The sequence below is a fragment of the Panthera tigris genome, chromosome A2 (assembly GCF_018350195.1).
Source record: "Panthera tigris isolate Pti1 chromosome A2, P.tigris_Pti1_mat1.1, whole genome shotgun sequence".
Taxonomy (NCBI): Eukaryota; Metazoa; Chordata; class Mammalia; order Carnivora; family Felidae; genus Panthera; species Panthera tigris.
The window spans coordinates 81,394,949-81,404,488 of NC_056661.1; the positions used below are offsets into that span (position 1 = coordinate 81,394,949).

The window sequence follows — 9,540 nt, forward strand, 5'->3', positions numbered from 1 at the left end:
AATCTCGTTGAATCATTGAGAGTGCAAGGAATTCTTGGCATGGATATAGTTACTTTGACAGAACTGATGAACTTGACTTTGGTACCAAGAGGAGGCATTACCGCATCTATACAAATATTACCGCAGTAGCCTGAAGAGCAGAGGAAGAGAATAGAAGACGCTACCTAGTAACCCAAATGATGTGTTCATAGATGCTTGTGGTATTCCAATAGTAGCCTGGATTTTAAGTCTCTAAGAAATTTAAAATTATAGGGGCGCCTGAGTGGCTCAGTCAGTTAAGCATCAGATTCTTCATTTCTTCTCAGGTCATGATCTCACATTTGGTGAGATCAAGACATAAGCCAGGCTCTTCAGGGGGTGTTTGGGATTCTCTCTCTCCCTCTCTCTCTGCCCCACCCCCACTTATGCTATCTCTCAAAATAAAAAACATTAAACATTTTTTAATTATAAAGTTCTGTCAACATGTAGTGAGTTCTGAACTATCCCAAAGACCTTGAGAGTATTAAGGAGCATAGCATTGTTTCTTTAAGAAAAAAATTTTTTTCTTACTGTTTACATTTGAGAGAGAAAGAGTACAAGTGGGGGAGAGCCAGAGAGGGAGAGGGAGACACAGAACCTGAATGAAACAGGCTCCAGGCTCTGAGCTGTCAGCACAGAGCATGACGCAGGGCTTGAACTCATGAACCGTAAGATGATGACCTAAACCGAAGTCAGATGCTCAACCACCGACTTAACAATTCAAAACTTTGGTGCCTTATTATGGGTAAATTCTTTGTGACCACTTCCTATCATGACACACCCAGGCACCCTGCATAGCATTGTTTCTTAATCATTATGCCACATTAACACAAAGGATGGATGATATTTATCTATGTGACATACTTCCATGGATGCATTCAGATTTCAAAAAAAAAAAAAATGCAAAAAAAAAAAAAAAAAAAAAAGAAAAACCCAAAACAATTTTGCATATAAATGAAGAAAACTGCACTACAAAATACTTTGTTAAATGTTCATCTAATAATGTTACAAATACAATAATAATAAAATTGGTCAAGTAAGGGTCAACAAGATACAGCTTATGTCTTTTTTAAGATATCATGATTCTCCCCTAACCTCTACTCTATATTGACATTAATAAAACAAGTTCACACTATTGAAAACCATATAAATTAACCTTATTTTATTGCTAAAATAAAAACATGTAATTGGTAGATTCCCCCCACCCTTGTTACTAATGTAAGGAGGATTTTTATATTATTACTTTGAGAGCTCTCATTTGGCCATCATAGTTATTAGGTGTCAACTAATAATAATGCTCATAGACATTTTATTTTTGTGTAGTATAGATGCTGATGCATTCATTTGTAATTTCCTCTTCTATCTAGTCATAGGCAAAAATTTGAAAAGTGAACTCAAAAAAAATGAAAATAATTCAAAATGGCCACAAAGATAGGCTGTGGATTATGTATAACTCCCTGCAGGTCAGCTGTAATTTTACCCTTCTCTCTCAGGAAATCATATCGGATCAAAGTGATATTTATGTCACTCATAAATGTGTGTGTGTATGTGTGTGTACACATACATGTATATACATAAATAACTCAAAACTGTGGTGCCTTATTATGGGTAAGTTCTTTGTGATCACTTCATATCAAAACATGATACACAAATGTGTTCTCTCACTGAGGCTGCAAAAAACCAAAAAAACCCTCAGAATCATTCAAGTCTTAGTTCTTGAGACCCTTACCATTACATTCACATTTATACCAACTGTTTATGGAACAATCTTTGAAGTAAGAATATGTGGAAGAAATCATTTTATAGACTTAACAATTAACTTTTAATATGCCAGTGACTTGCAACAAACATGTGGAAATACCGGCTAGGACAGCCATAGATGAAACAAAGTGAAGTGAGATCCAACAATTATGGTTGGTGTTAAATTGGATGAGTCTTCTCTATGTCGAAATAAGAGACAAATGCTTTATAGGATTGCATTAAGGCATATGTGTGAAAAAAAAGGAAGCAATTATTTTTGCTTTATTTGGCATTGGGCAGGCTTCAGTTGGAACAAACCATATTTAATTTTCATGTCATGCTGTACAAAGAGAAAAAACTTGGAGCATATTCAGAGGAGAACAGCAACTGATTAAAGGTTTATAAAATTAGACCTATGAGAAATTGTTAAAAGAACTAGGCATGTTCAGTCAAATGCAAGACATTCAGGCAGGATGAACAATTACTTACAAATATGTGAAGAAATGGTTCCCAAGCCTGAGGTTTAGGCTAAACAGAAAGTTAAATCATAGGATTAAGAACACAAAACAAAACAAAACAAAAACCAGAGCAATGAAAGTTAGAAACTAAATATTATAAAAACAAACTAAAAAGCTTTTCAGAAATTGATGAATGGAGCTACCTATAATTTGGAATTTTGCATATATGATTATTAAAACAACTAAATTCAATTCTGTACTTAAATAGAAATAATGTAGGAAACAAAAAGTATTTGATGGATTGCATTGAAAAGTAAAGATCACTAAGTGAAATAAGTCAGAGGAAGAAGAATCCTATGATTTTGCTTATATGTAGAATCTAAAAAACACACAAAAAATGAACAAAACAGAAACAGATTCAGATACAGGAAACATAACTGCTGGTTACCAAAGTGGGGAGAGGCTGGTGAGGGAGCCAAGCAAAACAGGTGAAAGGGATTAAGAGATACAAACTTCCAGTTATAAAATAAGTAAGCCATGGAGTGTAATGTATAGCATAGGAAATATAGTCAAAAGTACTGTAATAACTTTGTATGGTGACAGATGGTAACCAGATTTATCATGCGGATCCTTTTGTAATGTATAAAAATATCGAATCACTATGATGCACATCTGAAACTTATAGGATATTGTCATGTCAATTACACTTTATTTATTTTTAATCTTTATTTTTGAGAGAGAGACAGAGTGTGAGCAGGGGAGGAGTAGAGAACTAGGGAGACACAGAATCCGAAGCAGGCTCCAGGCCCTGAGCTGTCAGCACAGAGCCTGATGTGGGGCTCAAACTCACGAACTGTGAGATCACAACCTGAGTGGAAGTCGGACGCTCAACCGACTGAGCCACTCAGGCACTCCGTCAATTACACTTTAATTAAAAAAAAGTAAAAATCATTAGATCAAGTATGATGAATATCTTAAGAAAAAAATATGGTATATTTGGTGGCTTTCTTTGGGATCCAGGACAGCAAAAACAGAAAGGAGCTCTGATAGTAAATCTTTGAGCTTCTGTATAAGGGCAGGAAGGCAGTGTGGTGAGCAGCTTTTCGGACTTATTCAGGGGGTTCACCATGAATCCCTACCATGATTCTCCCTAGAGTGGTCCTCAACTGTTAATTATTCTTTCTGTTATTTCCAGGGAAAATAGTTATTTCTCTGAAGTATCTTCTGCTTTTTGGAAATCTTGTTGGGCAAAGCATGTAGACAAAAATTCTCCAGTTTACACTCTTTACCTCTCATGCAGAAGGGGGGCTGCTGAGATGAAACTACAAAGTCTGTACCATTTTCTTTTACTTTAAAGCTGTTCTATTAGCCTCATGATAATTTGTTTTTTTAACTTAGAAATGCAGATAATCTAACAATAATCTCCTTTAAGTGTTCTAGTTCCTTCTCTGTTTGGCACCTGAACCCTGCGTTTAATACGATTCCAACAGCAATTACAATGTATGTGTTTTTCACCATGCTAAACAATTCTCAGACCCCAGCTGGGTATTCTACACTTCAACCTAATTCTGACACTATCTACCTGGGATAGCATCACATCCCAGTTAACGATTCTAACTGGCAATACTGCCCCGCCTCTGCCCCCCCCCCCCCTCCCGCCACACACTTCAGGTCCAATCCCAAGTCCAGCTTGTTGTTACCTGTGCTCTTCACCCACTGCCTAGAACCAGTAAGTTCCCACAAACCCCTCGCTGGGTTCGATTAATTTGCTAGAGTGGTTCACACTCACAAACATATTATTTACTAGATCACCAGTTTATTATAAATGGATATAACTCCTCCAAGGAGCCCTAATTCTTCCCTTCCCTTATGCCAGTTCCACAGGACCTCCCTATAACACACCTGACAACAGTTAATGATTAATTCAGTTAATGCTGAGTTCTCTTGATTAAACATAAAAGGGCCCAGATCCAAGTTGTAAAAGCAGGTAACACCCTCAGGTCTGCAGTATCTTTGAGGATACCACACCAGCAGCTCTGGTGATGGGAGAATAATATGCTATAGGGTTTCACAGGACAAAGTCCTATCAGGACATTCTGATGAAACTGTTAACAAGATCAGACAAAGTCCCAGACAGCTCGGTGTCTGTTGGGTCTACTGAAGACCAAAACAGATTAGTGATAAAGCAAATATGGTATTTGTAACATATTTAACTACTGGTGGATTTATTTTAAAAATAAAAAGTTGGGGGGCGCCTGGGTGGCTTGGTCGGTTAAGCGTCTGACTTCGGCTCAGGTCATGATCTCACGGTCTGTGAATTCGAGCCCCGCGTCGGGCTCTGTGCTGACGGCTCAGAGCCTGGAGCCTGTTTCGTATTCTGTGTCTCCCTCTCTCTCTGCTCCTCCCCTGTTCATGCTCTGTCTCTCTCTGTCTCAAAAATAAATAAACGTTAAAAAAAATTAAAATAAATAAATAAATAAATAAATAAAAAGTTGGGATACTTTGAGTCTTAGTTTCTTGCTTGGGCCCCTGTTTGCTAATCTGGCTTCATTAATCTGTTTTGATGTCTTCCTACCAGTAATTTTTTGTTGCCATTATGTTATTACAGTGCATACTGGTGGACAAATCTTCAAGAACTAGAGAAATGTTTTAATGATTGAAAACCAAAAGAAATACATCTTACTACAATTCTGGCAAGCAAAGTCTTTTTTTTTTTTTAAGTTATTACATAATTAGTTAACTCTTATTTTTTAAATTGTATTTTAAGTTTGAATACGCAATTCACATGGCTTAGAATTCAATAGACACAAGAGGACAGACAACGGGAATTTTCTTCCCACACCAGTGCCAGCTACTCAGTTTCCTTTCCTAGAGGCAACTAATGCTGTCAGTTTTCTGTGGATCCATCTTTCCAGAGACAAAGGAACTTGTTCTAAATGTAATAAAAAAAATTTGGAAAGGGCCAAAGGTGATGAAGGAGAGACTGTTTTCAATGTTATGCCATCAGCATTTTAAATTTCAGCTAACCTAGAGGCACCTGGGTGGCTCAGTCGGTTAAGCGTTCGACTCTTGGATTTCAGCTTAGGTCATGATCTCACAGTTCGTGAGTTAGAGCCCCGCATTGGGCTCCACTCTGTCAGTGTGCAGCCTGCTTGGGATTCTCTCTCCCTCTCTCTCTCTCTGCCCCTCCCATCACACTTTCAAAATAAATAAATAAAAAATATTCAGCTAATGGATATAGATAACACCTGTGTTATTTTTCACTAGCAAAATATGGTCAAAACATTCCTGTTCACAAAAGATGCTATACAACACTGGACATCTGATTTTTAAACTCCATACAATTAGTTATGGATAAACTATGGATAAACTATGGATATTCGCTCTATGGATATAGAGCGAATAAGCTCTACTGCTGGGGTACAGCTTGCAGCTAACACATCTTGCAAGCACAGAGTGCACAGGGCTCAGACTGCCCTTGTCATTATGGTTCAGGCCAGTATCAGATAATAGTAGCCTTTAAGAATGTACAAAAAAAAAATCATCTCATTCATACAGCATGGCGAAGAATGGTCTCACCATATGCTTGTTTAAATACTTAAGCAGATTCAAAGTTTTCTGAGAAAAATACAGGCCAAATAATAACCCTGTCTGGTGGCACCTCCCACGCTTAAATCCATAGCAAAGAGGGGTAGAATTTATCTGAAAATACTGCAGATTTAAAAAAAAGGACTAATGTAACAGTTTATTTTAAATATCAATATTTATAATAAGTTAGAAATTATATCCTTAGAAAATATTTAAACTCTGACTCTGCAGGGCACACTGAGTGCTCCATTCTGGGTTTTAAAGGGGATGGATGATTGATAGGCAGGGTGAGACTGGGGAAGCTGGGCAGAATCATTCCAGAGATGAGCATCTGGTGAGGCCTCTGCTTGATGTGGCCACATGAGTACCCTCTCCTGGTGTCTGGGCCTGGTGCTGCTGTCCTTTGTTACAATTCACCAGAAGGTCAATAGAGGATGAGGGAGCCAGTGAAGCTCAGGGACCTTCAACTTCCAACTAAATTATTCCCAAGTGACCTGAGCAGTTCAGTTGTGAATCATGACTGACAAAGTTAGAGACTCCTAGGGACATCTTTGCTTTTTCCTTTTTTTTTTTTTTTGGTCCTCTTGCCTTTAAGTCTATTAGAGTGAGCATGGGCATTTGCTATGTTCTGCTGATTTTCACCCATATATAGGTGAAGGAAGGAATTAAGGAAGTTGTTAAACTCATCTGCCATGGATAGAGACTCTGGTGTAAAGGGCATTTTTCCATCCCTGGTAAGCTGTATGTACATTTTCTCCTCAGGCAGACATCAGGGGGCCAAGAGCTTGGTTTACAACAAAGATGCTAAACCTCTCTGTCATTTCACTCTCTTATTCTGAGGAACAATCTTAAGCAGTAATGCAACACGCTTCATTTCTATGCAGAATGCCTGATTTTATTTTTTGGAGGGGCTTCTTACACCCTATTGGTTTTATTTTAATCACCTCCATTTGTGTTCCATGTTTCATATTAGCATCTGTATCAGTCTCTATGCAGTTGGCCACTTCTCCGCAGCCAGGACTCTAGAGGCAGACCGTCTGAGGTCTCTGAAGCTTGCTCTGTATGTAGTGTTTGCACCGGTCTTGTCTTGGAATGGTGTAGTTCTATAGAGTCCGTTGGGTCTGGCCTGGCTGCTTTTGGCTCAGTCTATGGGTGAAATTAATTGGCCCTCCTTGCTCTCTTCTTTCTTCTTGAAGTAGTTATAACTTTAGGAGAGTATTTTTTTCTTAAACTCATGTGAAGTGATCTTTTCATCTTCTTGTATGTCTTTAGCACCTGGTAAGGCAACAAGGTGAGCCCAGAGACTGGGTTGGGACAAGGGAATGGGGGCTGGGTGGAAAGTGGAGAGCTAAGGAGGAGGTTTGTGCCAGGCAGAGGCAGGATTATCTGGGAAGGGGACTGGTGGGGTGGGGGGAACATAAATGGGGAAAAGGAAGAGAAGCTTGGGTAGGGTCATCTGACCTTGCTAATGCCTCTTGATCTGGGTTGAGAGGTGGTCTTCCTCTTCTTCCACCGCTTGGTGCTTGTGGTTTGTGGTTTCCATGATTTCTTCACCACTTTTGCCATCTTGCAGCCTCTCAGTTGTCTAACCCCAGGAGTTTGTCCTCTGTATATATACCTCTCCCAGAACAATGGGGAGTCACACCCCTTCTGCTCTGTTTAGTCAGCAGGGCACTCACTGCAGCCAATGGTGGTTAAGGGGAGCTTAGACATCACAAAGGACCACTCTGGAGGGGTGGGGATGCTAGGTAGGCCAAGATGCTCTAGCTGGAAAAGATAACTGCTGAAGAGCCTTCTCATACTGCCCTGCCACCCCTCTTTGTCTCTCCCTGGTCAATTCTAATTGTATACACAGCAGACAGGGGTGTTTCCCCCAAGTCATTCCCCATGGTTCATTCTACTGACTCCCACTCTTTACTGTTACTTAGTATTGTGAGATATCTAAAAGTCACCAAGATATAAGTATGGCAGCCTGATTTGGAAAACCTAGGAATCAGGAAATTAGGGGACAGTGTTTGAGGCATGATGCCCTTCATTGTCTGGCTTTGTCTGGCTTTGAAGAAGGCTTTGAAATATAGGGGCCAGGTGAGTGTGTGTGCATGTGTGTGCACTAGGATCACTCATTCACAAGAAATAAGATCAAACTTATGAAATAAGAGTACATTTAGGAATATATTTATGTTTACAGATATTATGTATAATTATCTTTTGGAGATCAGATGGAAATCTTTGGAAGAACATCTTCAAAGAGGCAAGGAGTTTTATTTAACTTCAAGTTTGGGGGATGGCAGATAAGCAGAAATCAGAAGCAGAAGCTCACTTCTGAACCAGAGCTCACCTTTCTCCCCATCTGCACTTATCCTCTCTACCAACAGTAGAAATGACAGATTACAGAGACAGAAAATAGACGAGTGGTTAATTAGGGCTGGCAGAAGAGTAAGGGAAATGAAGAGTGACAGCTAATGGATGTGTGGTTTCTTACTGAGGTGATGAAAAAGTTCTTAAATTAGATTGCGGTGATGGTCGCACAACTTTGTGAATATGCTAAAAACCACTGAATTGTAAAAAAAAAAAAATAATAGGGTATGACTTAGTTATATTAAAATATGATTCTAACTACAAAGAGAGCAGAAACCAGGCAAGGGCTAAAGCTACAGACCCCAAATGGACACCTGAGGCTATGAAATTTGTAAGACTAATATACTGCTAGAGAAAATGAAGCAGTGGCTAGAATTAAACTTATAAGATGCAGAGGACAAAGTGCCCCACGTGAAGGTAAGTTTTGTCTTAAGATTTGCCAGTCACTGCCGCCTTTTTAATGAGGTAACTGAATCTGTAGCTATCTAGCCAAAAAAAGTGAAAAACAGATCATTGCCCTATTCCCTCCCCCTTCTCTATTCCTGAGAGTAAAACTACAAGAAGAAATCAAATGAACTAGGCCTTCACTTTTTCCATGTGGAGAGGTGGCATTCCAGAAAAAAAACAAGTAGTCTTTTGTGAAAATCTGGGAGGAGAAAAGGTAAAAGAATAAGACTGTAGGAGGAAGGAAGGATGGAAGGAAGGAAGGAAGGAAGGAAGGAAGGAAGGAAGGAAGGGGGAAGGAAGGAAGGAATAAAGGAAGAAGAGTCGAGGCAAGAGATGAGAAAACATCCACAGGATCACTGTCTTATGGTTCAAGTCGTGAGACCTCTATCATCCGCATGCATGCTGATCTGTAAGGAACTGAAATAGCTGGCCCAGGGCTGATTCTCTTCACAGACTGATGCCTATTCTGCCCCAGCCTCCAATTAAATAAGAGTGAGCTCAACTGGCACCCTTATTGAAGACTGCTGGGCAGTGAGAAGTACCTATCTACCCAAAGCTCACCCAGTTATAAGGTGGACAAACAGTATAGCTAGAGATAGGCTCTGTGAAGCAGACCAGGAGCAGGGCCTGCTATATGAACTGCAGACTCAGGTTAAAAATAATAGGATCTTGGGGTGTCTGGGTGGCTCAGTCAGTTGAGTGACTGACTTCGGCTCAGGTCATGATCTTACGGTTTGTGAGTTCAAGCCCCGCATCAGGCTCTGTGCTGATAGCTCAGAGCTTGGAGCCTGCTTCGGATTCTGTGTCTCCCTCTCTCTCTCTGTCCCTCCCCCACTTATGCTCTGTCTCTGCCTCAAAAATAAATAAACATTAAAAAAAAAATAATAGGATCTTATTCCTGACAGGCAAAAATATTGAATAAATAGTTTTG

General features: G+C 39.6%; 1 long non-coding RNA gene across 1 annotated transcript; it reads right to left on the minus strand.

Moving 5' to 3' along the window:
- Nucleotides 1-6,677: 6,677 nt before the first annotated feature.
- On the minus strand, nt 6,678-8,873 carry LOC122233277. The gene is made up of 2 exons (XR_006210826.1): nt 7,266-8,873; nt 6,678-7,079 (listed from the first exon to the last, which is right to left on the minus strand). It is a non-coding gene; the product is annotated as an uncharacterized LOC122233277 (long non-coding RNA).
- Between the last annotated feature and the right edge of the window lie 667 nt (nt 8,874-9,540).